A 24,855-nucleotide genomic window follows, 5' to 3' on the forward strand; every position below is an offset into this window, starting at 1 on the left:
GCCCTCTCCTGCTGCACAGCATGGAGTTTTTCACACACGTGTGCAGCTCTGTGTTCACATGCGCATGACAAAACCCGAAACACTCCCTGTAACTAAATACCAAGAGGAAAATAATATCTTATTTCCTCGTCCAATGTATAGTTAAGATTAAATATCTAATATAAATGTTTATAGCTTTGTATCCCTGTTTGCGTTGTCATAATACGTGCTATTTTAAATCTGTAAATATATAATTATGGCTCATGTGAAAGTCAACTGATAAAAAAATAAAATATTGTCTACATGTAAGTTCGGATAGGATGAGATACCTTGCAGTGTAGCGGATAGTGCTTGGTAGAAGCCGTGGGGGGGGCAGGGGGCGGGGGCTCAGTTGGTTGGGTTTGCTTGGCACGCACACGCAGCTGGTTCCGTACTTAAGCTGCCACAAGTAGGGCCGACGCACACTAGTGATCCTGACCCTTGGGAGGATGAGGTGGGAGATTCAGAACTTCAGGGTCATCCACCTAGGTAGAGAGATCAAGGCCAGCCTGGAACACACGAAACCCTGTCCCTAGAACAGGCTATTGAGGGCCGAAAATGCAGGGTGACCTTCATTTGCCTCTGACCTTGCAGTTTCGTTCTGGGGACATCTTTTTAAAAACCCAGCCATGTGTAGTGGCCCAGTGCTCGTCACCCCAGCCCTTAGGAAGCTCATGCAGGGTTGTAGTTTAAAGTTGACTTGGCTCCATAGCGGGGGAGACCCAGGACCAAGAGGGGCTGGCCGGCTGACTTCCGATGCTGTGTGAAACGAGTCAGCTGACCCTCCAAGGCAGACAGCTTTTATTTATTAATTAAGTAACTGACTGGCTGTGTTTACTCTTCCTTTATAAACTTCATATTATCCACTTCTTATTGCATACTTTCCGTTGTCTCGTGGGCATGTCTGGCTGTGAGGGGTTAGACATGGGAAGCCTCTAGCTTGATGTTGGTGATAATTCTAGTGGGATTTATTCTATATTTCATTTTTATTCTATTGTAAGGCATAGCCTTCTCTTTACCTATATAATTTTAAATTCAAGGTGGGTCATTTGCTTCATCTGTTTGTGAAGACGCAGCACAGATTCTGTCAGGGAGTTTATTATTCATTAATATACTTAACGGGTGTTTTCATATGCTGCCTCCTGTTAGGCAAGTCCTTGAAAGTTGCCCGTCAATACAGGCCTCAGTCTTTGTTTTTACGCCATCATTTGCAACTAAGTAAAGTGTATTTTGATATGTTGGATTTTATAATCTTAAAATATTTTTAAAAAGCCTCCTTCCATATTTTTTCTTCACTTTTGGAAAATGATTGTCATGTTTAAAGCCCACAATTTCAGTTAATTCTTTGAGATTGTAAGATTTCAGCATTACAAGGTCTCGTTCCATGTTTGACGTCTACACTTTGTCCAACATTTCTGGACATTGCTGCATTCCCCTGGGATCTGGATTCTGCTGTTGGTCACTCATCCATATAGTATCAGATAGCCACGGCTTGTCCCTTGGTTTGGGCAGCTCTGAAATGTGACCGAGGAAGAGTTCATTGGTGGCTTTGCATGGCAGGCGTGAAAAGTGAGCATTGAGCTGGCTGCCTGGTCATGCGTGGGCCCTTTGATTGCGTTTTGTCGGTGCCAGTGAGAGCCTAATGGATGGTAGGGGCATTTGAAGCCAGGGACTGCAGCGGGGTTCTGGTTGTAGCTGGAAGAATTCTAATGGGTCTGAAGTTGGGGTTTTAGAACATGTGACCTTTCTTCCCTGAAAAGCTGACATTGGCGAAACTACTTGTATCAACACGAGGAGTACACAGGCTTTCCTCTGCTTGGTTTGATGAAATATCCCGTCAAGACAGAACCGGTGGTTTACAGGCTCCTTACAGAAAAGTCGCTGCAGCCTATATGCAAATCCGACAGCGCCAAGGTCCCCCTGGGCTCCCAGCTCCCAGCTCCAGCTTGGCAAAGAGCTGCTTCTGACATATTCCTTATGTTGGTTTTGTACATCAGAGAGTGGGACGAGGAAAGCTTATAGCACGTTCCAGACCTGTGCCCTTGATCATTCTGCCACAGAAGCCTGGCATCTCCCATACAAACAAACAAACAAACAAACAAACAAAACAAAACCCATCAGTGAGGGAGCCCAGTTAAGTGGGAAGTCTGTTCCTGCTCCGAGGCAGAACCAGGTTGACCAGCTTCCGGTTCTTGAGAATATATGCTCCAGAACCTAGATGATAAATAGCAATTCAGAGTGCCTGTGTCTTGGGAAGATATTTTGTAAGCAGGTGGGGAGACTTCACTTCAAGGGGGCTGGTTTTACATAATCTGCCTCAGAAGAGGCGTCTCAGAATTATTTGGAGAGAAGCATGTTTTTAGATCTTTAGCTTTTTGCGCACCGTTTTACGTTAGTGGAGAGTAAAGCCCTACTTTAAGTTAGTTGGGAGGGAGTGTCTTGGATCTCTGGTTCTCCAGCATGCCAGCACTTCACGCTTTCACTTCACGAATTCTTATGCACAAGGTATTGTTCTGCATGAGCCAGCAAAGGGTCGGATGTATAACGTCCCTGTCCCGTGTTCCATGTCGGGAAGACGTTGAATTCACTGTGTAGTAGAAGGCTGGAGGAGTCCCTGGGCTCTCCATCTTCTAGTAAGGCTTTGGCTTCTGGAGACAAAATGCTTAACCAGTGCAAAACTGAAAGTTTTCCATTGATTTTGAGGACTAAAAATAAAATGATACGGGCAACACGAAGATTAAAAGTTAACAAAATCTGTTAGCTGTGTGGACTAACTCGTGTTTGAAATCAGCTAAATGTTGCATTGTTAGAATTAGTTGCTGTTAAGCTATGGTTTAGTTCTTATGAGAGAAATGAAACTTTGCAATAATAAGGCTTATATATGTGTGTGTGTGTGTGTGTGTGTGTGTGTGTGTGTGTAGTTATACATATGTGTGTGTATGTAGAGTGTAGTGTATGGGCATGTATTTTGGTCTCTCATTGAACCCAGAACTAGACTGGTAGCCCCAAGCCTCTCTGCAATCTTCCTGTCTCTGCCCCTCATCTCCATCCTCCAGTAGTTCTGGGATCACTAGCATGCAGAGCTATGCCTGGCTTTCGACTGGGGATTAGAACCTGGGTCTTCTTCATGATGGTACAGCAAGCTCTCTTATCTGCTGAGCCATAATCTCAGTAGTGTATTTCTGATAACGGGTATTCACCGAGTGCTGCTTCTCTGCCAGGGACTGTGGGGCTGTTTGCCATGATTATCTCTTCCAGTCCATGGAGAGCCCCGAACCTCTGATGGATGACTCTCGTGGGGGCGAAGAGCTTGACCAGCAGTAGCACTGGCCCCAGAGAATGTGTGCCAGCCACTACCCTGGTCTTATTGTATTTACAGATGGTCAGCCTAGTTGTTATTTGTGTTCTTGTTTTTTTGAGATAGGGTCATTCTGTAGCCCAGGCAGGCCTCAAACTTGCAACTTGATGCCTTAGCCTCCTGAGCTGGAGTTCCAGGCTGGACAGCATTTTATAAAATCTTGTTTTATTTGCCCCTCGTTTTATATATGTCTCAGCACCTTATAAAAGCAGAAAGTTTTAAAAATCTACTTTTCTAATAATACACTAATGCTCATTAATTATAGAAAAGTGACCAATTAAAAAGTGGAAAGACACCAGACAATCTCCCATGGACCCAACACTAGGGAATGTGTAGGCCTCCTTCTCCTTGGGCCTCCTTCTAGATATACACTATTTTTACCTGTCACCATTGTAACCTCACAATGTTTATAGTCCATTTTCTTTATTATTATTATTATTCCCAGTGTCACGTAACACTGATGCTCTGATCTTCACAGTAAATGGGGAACACTGGTTTCTTTGGTCTCCTTCTGATGTTTGTTAAGTAGGAGCCATCTTTAACTTCCAAGTGGTAAGTGCAGAGCCGGGCCCAGCCTGTGCCGGACACTCAGCTTCATTTCAGCATCTGATGAGAATACTCTGGTGTCTTGAAAATCCACTTCACTCCATCCTCACTGTCCCGGGGGACGGCCACTTATTAAACCAGCCCCCGATTTGGGCTGCTTTCTTTTTCACCCCTGCCTTGTGGGAAACAAAGAGTTAAATTTGTGTCGGAGGGTTTCTTTTCTCTTTTTCTTCTTTCCTTCCTATTTTTTTGTTTAATATGGAAGAAGGGTATAAAAACATTGTGCCATTCAAGAAACTCCACTTAATTGATTTCATATTTTGTTTTTGTAAGTCTTGTAGCCTGCATGTTGGGCTTTTTTTTCCCCCCTCTTTAAAAAGCACATACACATCATTGTGTGGGCTAGTGACTGAGTGCTTACGAGTTTCACAATGACAGTCCTGTGTTAAGATGTCCCTTGGCCCAGGGATTAATAGCTGATGACAGTCTGTCTGGTAGCTTCTGGTTTTGCTGTGTGCAGTAGAACGGAGGTTTTTTGAAAGTGTCAGGGGGAAGCGCAGAGGGAACGCTTTTCTTGTGTGCGGAGTGACTAAAGACAGCCTGAGGTTGGAGGTAGGGAATTTGTCAGGCAAGTCAGGAATGCACCCCGGCTGCTCAAAGGATCCTGTTTGCACCATTTCTGCCAGACCTCAGGTCCTACTAGGCACGGCAATGAGATAAACCTCTTGCTTGGGCTCTCTTCAGCATTTTGTAGTTCCAACATGGGTCTGGCTTCTCCCTATAGTCTTAGCAGGTTTGATGTGAACCTGGTTACAGTTCTGTGTATTTAAACTGGGCATGGCAGCTCTTACCTGTAATCTCAACACGTAAGAGGCTGTGGCAGGAAGACTTGGAGTTCAAGGTCAGCCTAGGCTACATGACATTTGTGCCCTGATCCTAAGTCTTTCCTAATGGTGGCACAGGGTGCCCTCCAGTTGACGTCCTCCTGCCTCCTTTTCTAGAATCATTAACTCACTGTGAGAGCTGTTCTTGCAGGGAGAGACCATTTCCTTTCTCTATGAGTATGCTGGTGGTTCCTGGAGAGAGAGAAAGCTGAGTTTTTTGAATAGCCATAGCAAGGCTTGGTCAGTGTTTTATATAACTCAAATTATCCATTAAAATGTGCTCCATGTAACCCAAAATACCAACTTATACAAAAGAAATGTTTTAGTTATAAAACAAATGTTTTATCCTGAAAATGTGACTGGAGATTTCTGTGTAACATGATTAAGGGATGATTTGCTTCTGTGTCCGTTCTAACTCTGGTAGATATTTAAATGTACCTACTTGCAATTTAAATTAATGCAGTTGAAAAAAAATAAACAAATGCAGTTGAGATTAAAAAAACAAAAAACAAAAAACCCTTTCTGGCTTTTGGAGGACATTTCCTGTGGTGACTAGTGACAAGACCACGGACTTGCTGAACTCTTAGCACATAATCCTTTAGCCAAGTAAAGTAAAAAGAATAGGCCAACTGTGATGACCATCAGGATTAGGACTTTTGGGGAGGTGGTATCATCTCATTTTAAATAAGGGAGCCTGACTGCAGAATTGAGTTTAATAAAGATATTTTATTACAGGCTTAAGCATAGGGGTAAGAAAAAGACAGGCACTCAGAAGGAAAGACAGACATACCCAAGATCATGGGCTTCTCAGAGTCGTAGAAAGGAAGATTTACCCAAGTGTGAGCTTGGGCTCCTTGAGGGAGACTCACCTGCATTGTCTAGTTTACTAAAGTAGCCAGCTTTCCACTGAACCACACCCTGAAAAGTGTGTTTTTCTCCTCTGTCCTGTTGGATGACTTCTGAGTAGCCGTGAAGACATAGGGTTAGTGGACTCTTGTATATGTCTCATCCTTTGACAGAGAGTGGTGTGGGCGCCATTGCTGGTTAGGAGCCGAGCGAGTGAGTGAGTGAGCGAGCAAGCAGAGCTTGTTGTGCGTCCATTTCATGCGTACGAATCTTGTGTGCTGTAATTATCCCCATCTCACAGCTGAGACAACTGAGGCAAGGGAGATTAAATGACATGCCCCAGGGTACACTGCAAATAAGCAGGGAGTCTTTCTGCCTCTTGAGGCTGTGGCTAGACCCTGACACCCCGGCCGACTGTGACGTGATTAAGGCATGGTTGTCACAGTGAATTACTATTAATAATAGTTGGGCATGATGGTGCATGATCATAATCCCAGCACACAGGAAGCTGAGGCAAGAGGGTAGCTGCAAATATGAGGCCATCCTGGGCTATACTGTAGGAACCCATTTCTAAAAACCAAACCAATAAAGGCTGATATAAAATAACTAGAGTCACTCATTAAAATGCTAAATATTTCTCTCCTTTTTCCTTTTTCCTTTTTTTTCTTCTGGGTGTAGAATGGGAGGAAGGGAGAAAGGAAGAGAATTTCAAAGACATTATGAATGCATTCTACTTAATCTGAAATATTTTGACGCTTCTAGAGAAGAGAGATGATTTAATTTCATATATAATTGCATGAAGAATTATAAATTATGTTTTCTAAAATACCTATGACACTAAAGCACAAAATGAACAGATAAAACTGATTTGTTCTCTGACAAATCAAGATATATGGCTGTGTTTTCATTACAAGTGCCGTTTGCGCAGAGGGAGCAGCCGAGTACGTTACCATACGACATGAGCCGTTTGCAGACGCCACTGCCTCTGCATGGACATCCCGAGGTGATTTATCACCACGCTCAATTATTTTTTCTAAAACACGCTGGCAAGCAAAGCCCAGGTTGAACTTCTGAAGTCATAGCAGGCAGATATGTCTTTCTAATTGACCTTTGGCATAAGCTTCCTCCTCCGAAATAGAGTGTTTTATTCTGCGAAGGGATTTCAGGGTTTGGGGTGCCAGATATGACATTATCTCTCAGTGCTTTGGATAGTTTCCTGGAAGATATGTGTTGACTTCTTCTGAAGGAGAATTTATTCGTAGTAAGAATGAGCAAGAATTTTTCTTTTTTTTTTTTTTTTTTTTTATTCTTCTCATTAGACTGAAGCGATCCTGTGTGTTCTAGCTCTCTGTGGTGGAGGCAGATAAAAATACAAAATTAAGGTGTTATAAGTTGAAGCTCTTTTGAAAGGACCTGTGTCCCCAAACTGACACGGGCATTTGTTTATCCTGACATTGAAAAGGGCTACGGATGGTTTTGTGTGTGGTACTAGCAATTCTGAACGAACGAACGAACGAACGAACGAACGAGAGAGCCATCTTCTGTGTGGAGCAGTTGATGCGAGCTGTGGTCAGTGCAGTCCACGGTGGGGGCACACTGGCCGTGTACAGCGATGGATTGGCACCCGCTCCCTTTTGTGAGCCACCTGATTGGTGATGACTGTGCAGGAATGGGAGTAGATGCCAGATCTGAGTGTCACAGAGGAAAGGGATCCCCTGTGGTAGATCTCTTACACCCGCCTCCAGCGGGACAGGATCAGACACACGGGAAACATCACCCCCTGCACCAGGAAGCCGCACTGCGGGCTTTATTACCTTCCCTTCTTGTATATAGGCTCCTCACTAAGTCTTTGAAAGTTGACTGAAAGTGACTGATATCTGAAAGGAAACAAATATAATATTATATAAAATAGTACCAGTATAATAGTAAATGAGGTCGGGATTTGAAAACAAAGGTTTGCAATACATTGACCATTGCACATTAGTTCTGAAGCACCTTTAGTCGATGGCATAATAAGAATGGATGGCCGATTGGTTCACTAGTTCCCTGTCTCTGAGAAACGGGTCGGATTTGCTCCTGGTGAATGTGGTGGCTCTGTCACTGCGCTGTCACCCTGTGAGGTCACGTGGGAGCCGACAGTGTGTCCTGACTGGAGTGGGGGTGGGGCCTCTTTTTCTGGCCTCTGCACGCTTGTTCGGACTGATGGCAGTGGGCACGACATGGCTGTTAGGGGCTGGGTTCTCTATCATGTGACTGCTGGGCGATAATCGTGGTGATTTCCTGGTCTGTGACTCTACTTCACTTTTTTCATCTATAAAACAAGAGTGATACTAATAATTCTCCCTCCGTAGGGTTGTCTGGCTAAAAGACGTAAGTCATGTAGAGCGATTTACACTGCCCTTGACCCTTAGCAAGGGTTACGTGGAACCACTGTTAAGATCGTTATTGCTGGCGAGAAGGCCATGCAGGCCTAGTGAGCTAAGTGTGATACTTGGGACTCGTGTAAGGAGAGAACTGACTCCATAAGGCTGCCCTTGGACCTCCACACATATGCCATCGCATGTGCACCCACACACGTACATGCAGCCCCCCACGGTAGTAATAATGCAAAAGTGACTTCTAAAAATACTGCTATTGTGAGGGCTAGGAAACTGGCTCAGTCAATAAGGTGTTGGCTGTGCAAGCACATGGACTTGAGTCCGATCCCCAGTAGCTGTGTGAAAAAGGCCAAGTGTGGTAGAATGTGACTGTAATCCTAGCACTGGAGTGGTGGAGGCAGGAGGATCCCTGAGGTGTGCTGGTCAGCCAGTCTAGTCAAAATGAAAGACCCTGTCCCCCCAGAAATAAGATGTAAAGTGATTAAAGTGATTGAGGAAGACAGCTGACCTTGATGTACACACACACACACACACACACACACACACACACGTACAGCCCCCACAAATAGACTGTTATTATTACTGTAGAGCACAGAAGCCAGCTAAATCTGTGCATTTCTGTCGTTTTCTTAGCTTCAGTTCATGCAGCACCTCAACCCGAGATACTGAATGTGCATTCCCAATATTGTTTTCTAGGTCTGTTTGTTTTCTTGTGGTATTAAAAGACTAGACACAGACATAGGGACACACGTGTCTTTTAATTTGGTGGCGTCCTATTCCATGGCTCTACATTAACTGGAAAAAGAGGTGTTTGTTTGGTTGTGTGGTTGGTGTGGAAGAATTGTTCTTTATCACAATGTTGTCTTCCCCCTTTTAAAGCACTTGACATATTTTATGTAGTTGACACTGAAATGAAGCTCTTCCAGTCATCTCCGTGTAGAGCACAGGAAAGCCATTTAAACTAGTTACACATGTCTTTTCTTCTCAAGTGGTTCTGCTTACGGGATTGCCTTGGACGAATCTGGGGCCATGTGAAACAGGAGATAGCAAGAAACAAATCATGGGAATGGCTTCCTCTGGAGACACATTGCCAGCAGGTATCTGTACCCTGGAAAATGTGGATGTCCTGAGAACTGAATCCATCACCTTTGCTCCCTGGCTCCATTCTCCCATCCTTTCTCCTGGAGTATTTCACAGGAGACTGCTTCGCTACCCAAGACATGTTATTTGGCACCTTCTTCATGAACGAAATGATCATGACTCCACAGGAAGCTGCTGAAACTGCCTAACTAGATGAAGATTGTCGCTTGCCTTATGGTCTATTTAGGTATGGTGTAGCATAAGGTGATTAGCTAGTATACACAGAGGTAAGGGATCAAATGGCACTGTGCTCAAAAATGGTTTTAATTTCATTTTATTGATTATTCCCTAATTTCTCTAGTCATCTTCCATTTTACTATTTCCTTCCCAATCCTCACTATTTAAACTCTTCCTGTTCTCTTCCTTTTTTTAAAAAAAAAATTTATTTATTTATTTTTTGGGGGGAGCAGTATTCTCTTCTTAAAAAAGTCTAAGTGTGGGAAACCAGCATTTGAAGTAGGCCTGTCTCCTGCCAGCCAGTAGATGCGTGGTCCCAATGCTGTTTTGGTGTGTGCTTATTTTAATGTTAGGATCATCAGCTGAAAGCTAATAATACTCTAAGAACAGTATAATTATGAAGGTAAATCTGTATCAAAAATTGCATGGTGTACCTCAAAGTCAAATATAATTATTAGTGAATAGCCCTCTATTTAATAATTTTCCAGTCGTAGAAGTATACATAAAGTAGTGTTTCAAAAATTATGTACTTAGAAAGCCATTCAATTTCTTATAAAATACAATCCACCAGACCTTAGTCAAAAATAATCTGTTTTGGTATAATCGAACCATACCTATATGGAAATCACTGAAATAGGACATAATGTCCTTCTGTGAAATGGTGCCGTGTGGTTACCGCTGAGCCCTGGCGCTCACTCCTTTTGGGTCCAGTGGTTCTATTTTTACTTTTCCGAGTCTTCTCCTCTCCTGGCCTTGGCCTTTAACAGCCACTTCTGTACTCTGCGGCCCTCTGCAGTGGCAGCGTGGGGCCAGGGGTGCTCCCAGCTGGCAGGTGTGCTGGGAGGGGCCAGGGTGGCACCACGGTGAAGGGCAGCTGGCAAGGAGTGGTGCTGGACCTGTGTGGTGCCCTGGAGGTTACAGAGACGGGGAGCTGGGAACTGTGTCCCGAAGGGGACGGCCTGGATCAGGAGGTGCAGTGCCACAGGCCCAGTTCTGTCTGTCCTCACAGGTTTGCATGTCCCCGGAGGACTGGTGACAGGAAATTAGGGAGGTGGTGGGCTGTGACCTCCCTGGAGGAATGAAGGGTTTATTCATTCATTCATTCATTCAGATTTCTGTTGAGTGAAGTGTACACCTTACCTTTAAGTAATTCCTTAGCTCCAGGATTGCAGGCAGCCTGGGTATCCTCACATGCTATCTTAGTGTACACTTGGTGATTTCTTTTTCTCTCTTTCTTTCTTTCTTTCTTTCTTTCTTTCTTTCTTTCTTTCTTTCTTTCTTTCTTTCTTTCTTTTTTTTCTTTTTCTTTTTTTGGTATTCAAGACAGGGTGTCTTAGTTTGGGTTTCCATTGCTGTGAAGAGACACTGTGGTCATGGCGACTCATAAAGAAAGCATTTCATTGGGCTTGGCTTACAGTTCAGAGGTTTAGTCCATTGTCATCATGGTGGGACATGGCAGCATGCAGGCAGCCATGGTCATGCTGGAGAAGGAGCTCAGAGTCCTACATCTGGATCCACAGGCAGCAGAAGCAGACTGTCGTTGGGCATAGCTTGAGCATAGGAGACCTCAAAGCTCACCTCCCTAGTGACACACTTTCTCCAACAAAGCCACACCTCCTAATAGTGCCACTCCCTGTAGGGGACAATTACACTCACACTACCCCACAGGATCTCTCTGCAAATCCCTGATTGTCCTGGAACTCACTATGTAGATAAGGCTGGACTTGAACTCTGAGAGATCCACCTGCTTCTCTCTCTGGAGTACTAGATTACAGGCATGTACCATCAAGCCTGGCTATGCTTAATGTTTTTTAACCAGCATGCAGTATTGGTATTAAATACCCATTGTTACACTACTATTTTAATCTAACATTCTTGACTATTGCTTGGGATGTGGTTTTTACTTCCTCAGAAGACAGTGTTTTTTCTCCCGTCATAGCGTGCTGCTCACCTCCTCCCGTCTGACCCTCCCGTGTGCCAAGGCTTATACCGGACCGATCCGTAGGTCTTGGGTTGGGTCTCCAAGAGACTCTGCTTCTGCTGCGGCCACGCTGTGTTGTGACTGTGGGAAGCAGGTTGACCAGGAGGACTTCACCTCAGCGGCAGCCACATGGCGTTCAAAGGGAAAGGGGTGTGCAGGCTGGGGCAGTGACAGCAGTGGGGGAGGGGGCTGGCACCGGAGTCTTGCGTGAGCGCTTTGACACACTGAGTCACAGCCCATTATCACTCGCGCTGGTGTCAAAACAATACGGCAGCCTGAACTGCGGCTTGGCTCACTCCGGCTGTCACACATGCTCCTCGTAAGTCATTAGAGCCTTGGCGGGGACTCCTTCCGGGATCAGTCAGAGCTGCATTAGGAGAGGGAGTAGTGGTTATTAATCATCTGTGGCTAATTGTGCCGGGGGGGGGGGGGGGGGCTAGTTTGGGAGTGTCCCGACTGCACTGTGACGAGGCCTGATTTCCAGGTGCCCCTCGCCTGGGAGAGGATATGAGCACAGTGACTTTGACAAGAGCCGCACTGGAGTGGGCCAAGCAGAACTGCCCTGAGAGGTCAACAGGGAGAGAAGGCCCACTGGGTAGGGAGCTCGGTTGGGTTCTTCGCAGTATCACCAGAGGCCCAGGCTTTCACTTTTGCCTGGCTTCTCTTACTGACATTGCACAATGACTGTTACAGCTCTAGACCTCCAGTTCAGACTCCAGAGACTTAGGAAAGGAGAGGGGAGACGAGCCAAAGACAGGGTACCCCTCTTCAGGAAACTCGCCTCTTCCGGTTCTGGGAGGAAGGCCTTGCCAAGGACTTGGCCTTTTATTGCACTCTCGGGTCTTTGGAGCTTGAGAAATGAAGTTTTCCATCTGATCCAGTGCTTCTGAGAAAAAACCAGGATTCTCTGGGAAGGGAGAGGGAGAGTGGATATTGGTCGGCAAGTCGCAGCATTGGCCACAGTATGTGTGTGTCTATCGTGGGAAATCAAGACAGGCAGAGAGCAGGGGGCAGAAAGCCGAGAGTGCCAGCAAGGCCTCCTGATGAGATTCAGATAAAACAGCCTCAGAGTTCAGTTTCAATTTCGAGTCTGTTGAACAAAAAAAAAAAAAAAAAAAATATTAGACAATGAATTAGGCAGGCTTTGAGCACAGCACTGCCATTGGGCTGGGTGTGCAGGGAGAAGCATGGCTGTGAGCCCTGTTTGTCTTATCTATATCAACCTGGGGACTTACTGGAACACGTACACATGAGGACGCAGACTTCAAAGCCAGAAGGTGTCATGTCAAGGAGTGACCTGGGCTTTGTAATGCTGCTTCCAGATTAAATGCTGAGTAAGTCATGAAAACAAGCATGCAGGCTGCGGGAAGATGTACATTTTTTTTTTTTTTTTTTTTTTTTTTGGTTTTTCGAGACAGGGTTTCTCTGTGTAGCTTTGTGCCTTTCCTGGAGCTCACTTGGTAGCCCAGGCTGGCCTCGAACTCACAGAGATCCGCCTGCCTCTGCCTCCCGAGTGCTGGGATTAAAGGCGTGCGCCACCACCGCCCGGCAAGATGTACATTTTATTAACTGTCTTTCCCTGCTTTGTGGGACTAATGAACTGGCAAGTGTTTCATGGATTAATTTGAAATATCTAACTTAAAACAACCCTCTAATATTCCTTGGCATGAGTGGTTTTTTTTTTTTTGTCAGCCATATAAGCATCCACATACTGTAAAGAAAGGAGGACATGACTGATTCCTGCTCCTGCTCCAGGGATCATTTATAATGTGACGGTTTATCACGCGGTCTTTTCCTGATAAACAGTTTGGTTATTTCCTCTGTATGTAGACACTTTCTGGTGCTTGCCTCTGCCCATTTTACCTGGCAAACTCCAGATCAAGGTACACATGAGGTTGCCCTCCGTCTCCCCTGCCTGCCCACAGGCACTTGGGGTGGCTTCTCTGCCCTCCGATGTAGCGTTTGCCCTGGGAGCAGAGGTGCGCACACTCGCTTTATCAGCTGCTCGTCCCTGTTCTCTCCCAGCCTGTGAGGTGCCCTGCGCTGTGCACACTCACCCTCTGCTGGCCTCAACTACACTGCAGCTCTAGGAGCCCGGGGTGCAGGTGCGCTGGCGGCAGGAACTCCCGTGAAGACCCCGGTGCTTGTCTGTTGCTGATACTGTATCTCGTTCCTTCATTTTATCTCTAAACGAGAATGGCACACACGCTTATCACGTTGTGAGGATAAGATTATATTCAAACAATGGTCTTAGCGCAGTGTTTTAGCACCTGGCAGGTATTCATATTAAAAATTTGGGAGCTGGCCGGGCGGTGGTGGTGGCGCACGCCTTTAATCCCAGCACTTGGGAGGCAGAACCAGGCAGATCTCTGTGAGTTCAAGGCCAGCCTGGGCTACAGAGCGAGATCCAGGACAGGTACCAAAACTACACAGAGAAACCCTGTCTCAATAAACAAAAACAACAACAACAACAAACAAAATGGGTGCTGGGAAGATGGCTTATCCTGCAAGAGTTCCTGAGGACCCTGCCAGACCTCTCACTGGCTGTAACTTAAGGTCCCAGGCCACTGATGCCTCTGGCCTTCACAGGAACCTGTACTCATGTGCACCTCCAACACAGAGACTCGCCCACAACTCCAGATACTACAAATCACTCTCTAAACATTGTTGGAAAGACAGTAAGTAGGACAGTGTTGACTTGTCAGGAACGCAGCCTCCTTCTCTTGCTCTGGGCTGGCATCCAGACAAAAGCAGAGAAGTAAGGGGCATGCAGCAGGACCCTTGGCTGCCCCTGGGGAGCTGTTTCATTCTCCTTAGTAAGTAAGGGGTTAAGTTTTGAGTGAGCATGGGATGGCAAAGACAGAAGTGAAAAAAAAATTTTTTTTTTTTTTCTAAACATAAAGAGCGACTTGGAAAGAAGCCTGTCGGGGTGGCTAAGGAGGCCCTGCCGGAGAATGAAAAGGGAATGTATGTGGCAGCGGAGGGTAAATGATTCAATATGATTTGAATTTGATACATAGTAATGTGGCTCAAGTGAGATCTTTATCAGAGGAAGAAAGAAACTACTCAGGATTCATAAATGCCATTTATTAGCAATTACTATTTGGGCTTCTTTAATTAGAAAAAGTCTCCAGGCATCTGAGATCACTAATGGTGTTTTGGAGGTAAGAGGACAAAAGGACTTTTATGGGTTGTTTTTTTTTTTTTTAAAAAAAAGCTAAAACAACAACAACAACAAAAACCCCTCTTTATTTTTGTATTTACAAAGGTGACTATAAATGTTTTACCAGCCTGTAAGTGTATGTTTTGATCTACTTTTACACTTATTAATGGCATAGTTACAGTAGGAAAATTCATCACAGGTTTTAACACTTTTTTTTATGATAGGCCTATGATGTCATTCATATGTAATACATTGCATTAAAAAACAGTGACCACCCGGAGCAGACAGTTAAAATAATGGAGCATTCATTCTACTGAACCTGCTTCCTAAAATAGGCCACCATTAAAGTCACAGTAATGTGCTCTGGGAGGGACACTTTTGGGGGGCTGCAGTCCCACTTCTAAATTGGAGATTTGTAAAGATGATTAATTGTTGACAGATGATACTGGGACATTTTGAGCTCCAAGGCTTGCACATCGTCCTATCTGTGTGGCTTATCTGCCCTGAGGGGTGGGTGGAGCCTGTCCCGCTTTATCATTTTTTACTCAAATACCACAGAAGCGCCCCACCCCAGGACAATGACACTTTACATTCAACCCCAGATCTCAGCATTCCTCTTAGCTGCCTTAAATATCACTGAAGTAATCTCTAAGCCTAGGATTAGATTTAGCAGACCAAGTGTCCTTTGAGGTCAGAGTTCAAGGAGTCCTGGTTAGCATTCTGGGTGCGGAGAGGGAAAGATAGTCACTCAAGACACTTTCCTAAACAAAGGGTTCATTCTGTAGGGTGTTAAAAAAATCCCTCAAATAGACCTAACAGCTGAACACACACACACACACACACACACACACACACACACACACACACTCAGTTTGTAATCTCTATGCTAGAATGTTTACACCCGTTATTATAAAATGACCCTGGCCTATAGATTGTGTACAAACCCAAAGGAAAAAAAAGTCCGTGAAGGTGGGGGTGGCCGTGGAGAGGCAAGGCATGCCCACAAACTTCCCCCCGCCCTCATTCCTTGCAGACTTGTAATTAAATCCAGACTTGCCGCAGTATCATTACATAGTGAAGATGAGCTGGAAGCTCTTTTGAAGTTAAATTTCTTAACATTACCCCCTGCCGTAGAAAGGGCATTGCCTTGCTGTGACCAATCTTTAAAAACAGAGCAATGCTAAGTGGTGCGTTCACATTCTCAGCAAAGGAGTCTCCTCTAGCGGGACTCGGTATTTCTTTTTTTCTCTTTTCTTTTTTGTTTTTTTTGAGACAGGGTTTCTCTGCGTAGCTTTGCACGCCTTTCCTGGAACTCACTCTGTAGCCCAGGCTGGCCTCGAACTCACAGAGATCCTCCTGCCTCTGTCTCCCGAGTGCTGGGATTAAAGGCGTGCACCACCACCGCCAGGTGGGACTCCATATGGCATATAAATGCAGTATACATTGTCTTGATTTTTCAAGGATGGTGCTGAGAACATCTAGTAGGCAGAACTGTAGAGTACAGACTAATGTAGCCACAATCAATGGGTTTGTTCACCGCTCTGTGAGTGGGAAAAGCTCTTCCTCAGGGGAGCAGTGTTTACAGAACAGTGCCATAGAACCCGAATTGATCTGGAAAATGTTGGAAGAATACATATGATCTAAATTCTGCTTTCTAACTCATTTTCTCTATTGTTCCATATCAATAAATGTTCTACAAAAGTCCTCCCCTCCAGTGGAACATTGTCTGCTATGAAAATGAACAGAAGGAGGCACACCACGGGCTGAAGGGAGGAGAGTAGGATGGGCTATTGGGGGATTATATTTATACCACAACACAATTAAAGATCATTTCTTCCCATACCCATCGTATTTAGGAATCTTCCTCTGACTTCCTTGGTGTAGCTTTGTTGGGCTCTTCCCAGGGATTTGTGTGTGTGTGTGTGTGTGTGTGTGTGTGTGTGTGTGTGTGGTGGTGGTTGTGTACATGTCTCACTTCTTGGAGATTGACATCTGCAGTCTTTGTTTTGCATCTTCTCTTACAGGTTAATTGTAAACTTGTCTTTGAAGCTGGTTGTTGCTATTGCGTTTTCTGCAACTTAGCTATCTGGGAAGTCTGATCATGCCCCCCCCCCCCAAGACTCCTTTTTTAGTAGACCGAACAGCAGCAGGGTCTCCGTGTCTGGCCACTCTTCTGTCCCTTGTGCTCTGCGTCACCCTTTTATCTTGTGGCCGTCTAGCTGTCTGTGACTGTCCCACACGGGCTCATCTCATTACCTGGGCTGTGATCTTGCCTGTCTAGAAAGGTATTAATTCTTTTTAGAGAGGTTTACAGTAGTGCCTCCTATGAAATCATTTTAGGATTATCAAGTTTGTTTTCACATTGTTTCAAGTGAATTCATGTCAGGTCAAAATTATTTATATATGTAACTTGAATTCATTAGTTGATTTTTATTTCTGGTTTTATTTTGTCTGGTTAATTGCTTTAGACACTAAGAATCAATTTATGTTTTCTTTCTTTTTTTCTTCCTTCATTCCTTTTTTCTTTCTTTCCTTCTCTCTTTCTCTGTCTTTCTTTCTATTTTGGTATTTTTGAGATAGGGTCTTGTGTAGCCCAGGCTGACCTCAAACTTGCAGTGACCTAGAATCCTGGTTATCTTGCCGTTAACCCCCATGTGCTGGGATTATAGGCCTGTGCATGCCTGGCCAGTTTCAATCTAAACCAAGTCACCCATTATGTTGTCATTGTGAATTCTACAATTTTTCTTTTTATAAGCATCATCATCCAAATTACTGACAGAATGTGAAGGGACAGGAGAAAAGATAAGATCAAATCCTGGGTTGTAAATGAATACCAAATTCCCAGCTGTTAACGTTCAGGCACAAACTCTGGACCTGGAACTGTACTACCTGGTCCACTGAATTATTTTAAAGGACTTCAAGTGTTTTCAGCTTTCCTGTTATCATGATAAAAGAACACGATGGTAGTTTGGACTGAAATTTTTGGAGCTCAGTTTGTACTGTTTTGGAATTTCTTTTTCTCTGTGATATTATTTATTTATTTATATTATATTCAGTTGTCACTTCTAGAAATACTTGCACTGAGATGTAGGTCCTTGGCCCAAGAGACTTAACATTTCCAGCAGTCTGTATTCTTTCCTAACGTTATTCCTGTGTTCACACTAGGGTTTCCTTAGCTACCACTCTAGCGTTTCAAGTTCAAAGCTGCTTTTGCCCCAGCAGGAAAGGTGGGAGTAGGTGGGCAGTTGGTTTTACCTCCAGGTTCTGCATCTTTCTAACATGATGTCACTCCCACAGACAGAACAACCATCTCTTTCCAGATCTTTGTCTCTGGCAAGTTAGCAGGGTTTGGGATCTAGATCTTTGGGCCTGCGCATTCTTTATAAGATTCTTAGAGAGTCCCTGCTTCATTTTCCAGAGTTGTGGAGTATTTAGACTGTCCCTCCCTGAAGGTTAGGCAGCTGCCCGCCTTATGCCAAGTTGCTTTACTTAAGCATACTTCGTGTGTCAAATGGGATGAGAGCTGTCCGTACTTAAGTGGTGAGATATTAATGATCATGAGATGACGTCATAGCCAATGAGGGATATTCTTATTGCTATCATGTCCATGATGTTGCTCGCCCATTCATGTAACTCTTGTCTTACGAATCTTTTAATGGTTTTATAACTATTTTATACTATTTCCTTAAGGCACCTCCATCTATGAAATCATACTCATTTTCTTTAAGCTTCTTCTTTTTTTTTTTTTTCTCGAGACAGGGTTTCTCTGTACCTTTGCGCCTTTCCTGGAGCTCACTTGGTAGCCCAGGCTGGCCTCAAACTCACAGAGATCCGCCTGGCTCTGCCTCCCGAGTGCTGGGATTAAAGGCGTGCGCCACAACCGACCGGCTTTCTTTCAGCTTCTTAATAGTTTTTTTTTTAAGTTATGGAATACTTAGCTCCTCTAAGAATTCCACTGTTGTAATCTCTAGGAGAAGTTGGTTTTTTTTTTTTTTTTGTATTTTTTTTTTTTTTTGTATTTTTTCTTTTCTTCTTCTCCCCCCAACACCCACAGGGTTTCTTTGTGTAGCTCTGGCTGTCCTGAAACTCTGTAGACCAGGCTGGCCTCAAACTCATAGAGATCTGCCTGCCTTTGCCTCCTGTGTGCTGGAATTGAAGGTGTACACCACCACCGCCCACTATGATTTTGTGCAGCTTTATATTCTTCTGTGGCTAGAGAGACGGCTCTGTGGTTAACAGCACATGCTGCTCTTGCTGAGGACCTGAGTTCAATTCCCAGCGCCCACATCAGAAGGCTCTTAACTGCTTGTAACTCCAGCTTCAGGAGGAGGATGTGATGCCTCTGGCCTCTTCAGGTGCCTACATTCAAGTGCAGACTCCCCCCACCCCCACATAAACAGATAGTTAAAAAATAATTAAAGAAAGTGTATTCTCCTGAATTGAGGCTGGTGTGGCTCATCTACATAAAGGCATTCATTCTGCCTACCATAGTGAGCACTGGAAAGTGGGGGACCATAAGGCAGCCCCAGCCTTCAAGGTACTCAGCCCTCAGAAAGCCCTGCAGAAACTTCCGCTCTGTAGTGGGGGATTCTCGGCAGAAAACTTTGGAATTTTTTCCTGGTTATTATTTTTTTTCCCACAGTTTATTTGGAAAACTGTACATTGTTAGTGTATAGGGTTTGGACTCTGGAGAAAAGAAAGGGGACTCCTGGGAGCATAATGATGAGACTATAGATTACATTGTTTACGTTGCAGCTTTCTCCAGGGTTAGTGGGAAGAGGGCTCTGCCTTGGGTGAGGGGCATGTGTACAGTGTGCGGGGAACAAGAGTAGTAGTTACTTTGGACTATTTCATTTTCCTGTCATTAAGCATTCCTAAATTTTTAGGATTTCTCAATAAGAATAGATTTGAGGAATTTTACCCAACAAGCTTTTCCCTTCTTTTCTTTTTTAAGAATATATCCTCTAGAAATAAGCATGTGGAGTTTGATTTCTTTACCATGAATAATTGTACTAAAATATCTCAAGGACATGTTCTAAATTTGCGGTTGTTATGTGTGAAGGTTCAGAACACTTTTCAGGAAACAGCTTCCTTTTCCTGGAAAAGCAAAATAGCAAAACAAGTAAACAAATAAACAACCCACTGCCCTTACCCCAAATCCAACCCACCAAACACAACCAAACACGCCCTATAAACCTGAAAGGTGATCCTAATAATGGTGAAGGGTTCCTTGTGTCTCTAAGTGTGCCAAGCACGCAGTTCTTCCTCTTCACCCACACACCCCTCACCTCCATTTCCCCCTGGCCTTTCTGTGCACCCTCAGGAAGGACACAGCTCCCTGTTCTTGTGTTTCATAGTTCCCTGAGCTGCCTGCCTGGCTTCCTAGTCCCTGGAGACCTCGGGAATTGGGTCCCCTGGTGGCAGCCCCTAGAATTGTTACTTCACAGGTCCTGTGTGTGTGTGTGTGGGGGGGGGGGATGTCTGTGACCCTAGTTTGAGAATCAGTGCTGCAATCCAATCGTCCTTGGCTTCTGTTCCCTCTGATGAAGTCGATATTATGCAGGGCCCCTTCTGAAGCTCTTTGTTGCCGAAGAACAGACTGCTCGGTGGGCCAGAACAGATTGTCACCATGTAAATGCGGAGTCAAGGGACATAATTTTACGGGCTCACACCTATCTCTCAGCCAAAGGCATTTCAGGTTAGTTGTTTGCCTGCACTGGTGAAGGAATATGGTCTCATTTGAACTGGGACAACCCTAGCTCTGGGTACATTCTGTGGTATGATGTTTGCCAACTCACATTCAGCCCGTGCATTTATAATCATCAACTGTTTCCATGCATTGAGTCATGGCAGAAAAACCTCTTCTTTGTAGAACCTCATTAAGATTTCAGTTGCTAACAGATTTTATTTTACAGTTCCAGCTTTCATGATATTAAGATATGGAGATTTGGGCTTCTGGGAGGGACTGTTTACAAGTCGAAAGCTTTTTTGCTGTGGGAGCATCACCATGTTTCTAAGGGCACAACCAGAAAGGGAAAGAAAAGGATGGTCTGACAGTCGGATTGATGTGACGTCAGACTTTGACAGCACAATAAAGGATGCTAAGTCACTTTAAAAATATTATTTGTTTGAGACCTGTGTGGTTTTACTTACTATAGCAATTAGTTTAAATGATGTTTTTGTAAATTTTATTTGGGGTGGCCAGAAAGACGCATCACATTGGTAAAATAGGAGCATTTTAAAATGAATATTTCTTTATGTTTGTGGTATCTAGATGGTAGACAAACAAGCCCTGATTCAAACGACACTTTTCTTTTTCCCTTCCAGGGTAGCAAACAAATTATACTATGCCATTTTATATCTTAAGAGTCGTTCACCCCTGTGCACTCCAAACCCTTTTTCTAAATCATGGGTGCTTCCTTAATGATGGTTGGTGACCATGAGGTGGGGGTTATCGGGTTTGTTGTGTCTAGGTGCCTGCTGTACCCAGTCTTCTTTCTGCTAACTTGGTCATTCCTTAGGCCTGCACCAAGGGGCCCTGGGCTATACTAAGGGAGCATGGATCTGTCCACAGCTGGAGGCCCTGGCCTGTAGATGGTGGTTGTGTGTCAAAATTCTCATCTCTCTCCTGATGTGATGTTACTGTGCCTTCCCTGGGGAGGCCCTGGCCACTTCCCTCCACTCCCCCAACAGTCCTCTCTGTTGCTTTGTGGGGTGAGTCTCCCACATCCAGCCCAGCTGCTCTTGCAGGCCAGAGGCCATCTGGATTTCTCTGTTTGCTTTGCCTTGGTAACCTTTCCCTGAAGACCCTCACTTGATCTTGTCCCCTCTCCTCACATTACCTGCTCTTTCTCTGTGGGTGATCTGTGGCCCTGGTTGACAGACAGTGCCTCCTAGTTTGGGATCCCTGAGCCATCCCAGGAGCCCCTGTGAGGATGGTTGCTGAAGTTAAGGGAGGACTGAGTTTCTGCCAATCTACTATGTGATTGATTTGCTTTGTTAACATTCTCATCCTGCCCCTGTGATCATCAGTGTATTGTTGCTTAACATCCTCTTGGGCAATATCGTATCTGTTCATAATTCCAGCCAAAAATTTCTAAATTAGAGGCTTTCTTGGTTCAAAATAGATGAGATTTCACGAAAGAACTGGGGTTTCAGAAGGCAACAGGCTCTTTTTCATGTGCAGTTGCTTCCTTGATTTGCAGGAGAGTGTAGCAATTTGACAGTAGTCCACAACTCCATTGAGAAAAATCTGTCAGGTCCAGAATGGAGTGAAAGACAAAATAAAATGGCCTGTCCACGCCCCTTCCAGGGCAAGCATGCATTGTTTTAACAGCTGGGTGATTGCAGTTGAAATCTTCTCAGTAGCCCATAGCCTCTTCTTCTTTTCCACATAGGCAATAACATAGATATGCTATTAATACATGCACACTGTTACACCCACTATACATATGTGTATGTCTGTGTCCACACCCATACCAAAAAACACACGTGTTAATCTATCATCTGTATCTTGTTATTAGTATTCACTTGTTATTAGTATTCACTTGTTATTAGTATTCACTTGTTATTAGTATTTTTCATGGCATGAATTCTGAATGCCTGGTTGTATCCACATTTCACCAATTAACCATCTCATTTGGTGTAGACACACTATTTAGAATTTATTTTTGCAAGTAACTTTTTGATAAAAAATTATGTATTTATTCCATTCTGTTCCTGATTAATTAGTTGATGGTAGTGAGTAATAGTTTAAAATAACTTGAAAAGTCTAGATTCTATTCCTAGTTGACATTCGTGATTGATTTTCATTGACATCTAAGGTGTCATGTTGTCAAATTTCAGACTTTGCATTTAATTAGTGTTTTTTAAAATTATAGTTATCTTGGAATTAAGGTTTTCTTGGGAGGGGGATGTCTCAGGCTGGCCTCAAACTGGCTGTCTAGTTAAGAATGATCTTGAACTCTTGATCCTCCTGTCTCTGCCCTCCAAATTAGAGTTAAAAAATACATAGTTCATTTGAATGTGATCTGGTAGCATTGTCCTGATTTAAAGGTCAAACAGGGTCAAACAAGGAATCTGTAAAGCATGCTTGAAGGGACAAGGTTGCTAATTGGAATATTCTGGGGTATAGTGGTCACGCAAAGGTGAGGTATACCATGCTCGCCAAGGGATACAAGTGATTTTTATGTTTAGTATTAGAAAATAGATAACTAAAACAAGCATTCTGGTTTGTACCATAATGCATGAAAAATAGAATATTGCTAGTACCTTCCAAACTGTCTCTTTTTAATTGCTAATTTATTCTTATCAATGCAATTTAGTTTTTGGGAATGTGTGCCAGAGAGCTCAGCAGCCACGGAGTAGCCTGGGAAGAGTGGACATTTTCTGTTTCTTCTGCTTTTCCCTGCCATCCCTCCTTACTTTCCCTTTCCCCATCCTCCTGGCGACTCAGCCCTCCACTCGGATCCACTTCTGCCCCCTGCCCCGCAGCATGAGTGACCACAGGGACAGTATTGACCAATACTGCCGTCTGATCCACCTGACCGCCCCAGGTTTGGATTTTCTGTTTAATTTAGAGTAAGATCCATGTTTTCCCTGAACTGCAGAGCCCTCTGGTCTGTGCTGGGTCGCTGCTCACTATTCACCCCTGTACCGGCTCCTGTCTGCTCACCGCTCACCCCTGGATGGCTCCCATCCACAGCAGCTTCTTAGTTCTCTGCTCAGCCACATCTGGCTACTATGTGCAAGGTGGGTTCCTTTTCATCCCTAGGGGACATACTCCTTGACTTCCTGATTGTTCTTTCTCTGAGCATACTATTATTTCTGTCCTTAGCACTTGCTACATTTTTAATTATACCTTTGCTTGTTGGTTAGTAGACTTTGGGTCTGATGAGTGTAGGTACATGTCTGTCTCATTCACCACGCTGCACTTCCATTGGGTAGACACACAATATTGAAATAGATGAATGAATTAGAGTTTGGCGATGCCTTTGGACTATTTTTTAGTATTACAAGGCTTTTTACATCAAAATATTTATATGGTATTGTGGGTGTAACAAAATTGAGCCCTGAATTAGGCCTGTGTTTTTGAGTCTACTTGTGCTGGCCATGTGTATTATTTTTTAATCACCACTGACCCATTTATTAAGTGCCACCAATTTAGGTCAAATACTCAATCAGAGAAATTTTTTTTTTGTTTCCAGTACTAATCTCAGATATGCAGGACATAAAGTTTTATCCAACATACTACAGTGGAGGGCTCTTGATATAATAGAAGAATAGAGTTCTGGGGTCATGGAACCCTGAGAATGGAGAGTAGTTACGCTGAATCTACATTACCATTTTATCACTACTTTTCCTCTCACAAGAAATGATATCCACTCACTGGTTTGTAGTAATGGTTGATAGGAGATAATACATACTAAATTCTAACATGGTGCTGGCCATGGATAGATGCTTAATTTATGATGTTATTTGTTTTTATTACTTATGTACCTATATAATCAGCTGTCTAATCCTTTGCTCCTCCCATTTGGTCCTCCGGGAAACTGAGACTGTTTACTTTGTAGGAGTAATGTAGAGATGAAATGGAATAATATGTACACGTACTGATGCATGGTGCTGACTGATGCCTGGTACTTAGTGATGCCTGGTACTTAGTGATGCATGGTGGTTACTGATGCCTGGTACTTAGTGATGCATGGTGGTTACTGATGCCTGGTACTTAGTGATGCATGGTGGTTACTGATGCCTGGTACTTAGTGATGCATGGTGCTTACTGATGCCTGGTACTTAGTGATGCATGGTACTTACTGATGCCTGGTACTTAGTGATGCATGGTACTTACTGATGCCTGGTACTTAGTGATGCATGGTGGTTACTGATGCCTGGTACTTAGTGATGCATGGTGCTTACTGATGCCTGGTACTTAGTGATGCATGGTGGTTACTGATGCCTGGTACTTAGTGATGCATGGTGGTTACTGATGCCTAGTACTTAGTGATGCATGGTGCTTACTGATGCCTGGTACTTAGTGATGCATGGTGGTTACTGATGCCTGGTACTTAGTGATGCATGGTGCTTACTGATGCCTGGTACTTAGTGATGCATGGTGGTTACTGATGCCTGGTACTTAGTGATGCATGGTGGTTACTGATGCCTGGTACTTAGTGATGCATGGTGCTTACTGATGCCTGGTACTTAGTGATGCATGGTGGTTACTGATGCCTGGTACTTAGTGATGCATGGTGCTTACTAATGCCTGGTACTTAGTGATGCATGGTGGTTACTGATGCTGGTACTTAGTGATGCATGGTGGTTACTGATGCCTGGTACTTAGTGATGCATGGTGGTTACTGATG

At 44.1% G+C, this 24,855-nt stretch overlaps 1 protein-coding gene across 5 annotated transcripts in view; it reads left to right on the forward strand.

The window, feature by feature from the left end:
• Satb2 (SATB homeobox 2) overlaps window positions 1-24,855 on the forward strand; it is a 177,679-nt gene that overhangs the window by 37,903 nt on the left and 114,921 nt on the right. The gene's annotated exons all lie outside the window — the stretch shown is intronic.

This window comes from Peromyscus leucopus, chromosome 13 (assembly GCF_004664715.2).
Source record: "Peromyscus leucopus breed LL Stock chromosome 13, UCI_PerLeu_2.1, whole genome shotgun sequence".
In the NCBI taxonomy this organism is placed as follows: Eukaryota; Metazoa; Chordata; class Mammalia; order Rodentia; family Cricetidae; genus Peromyscus; species Peromyscus leucopus.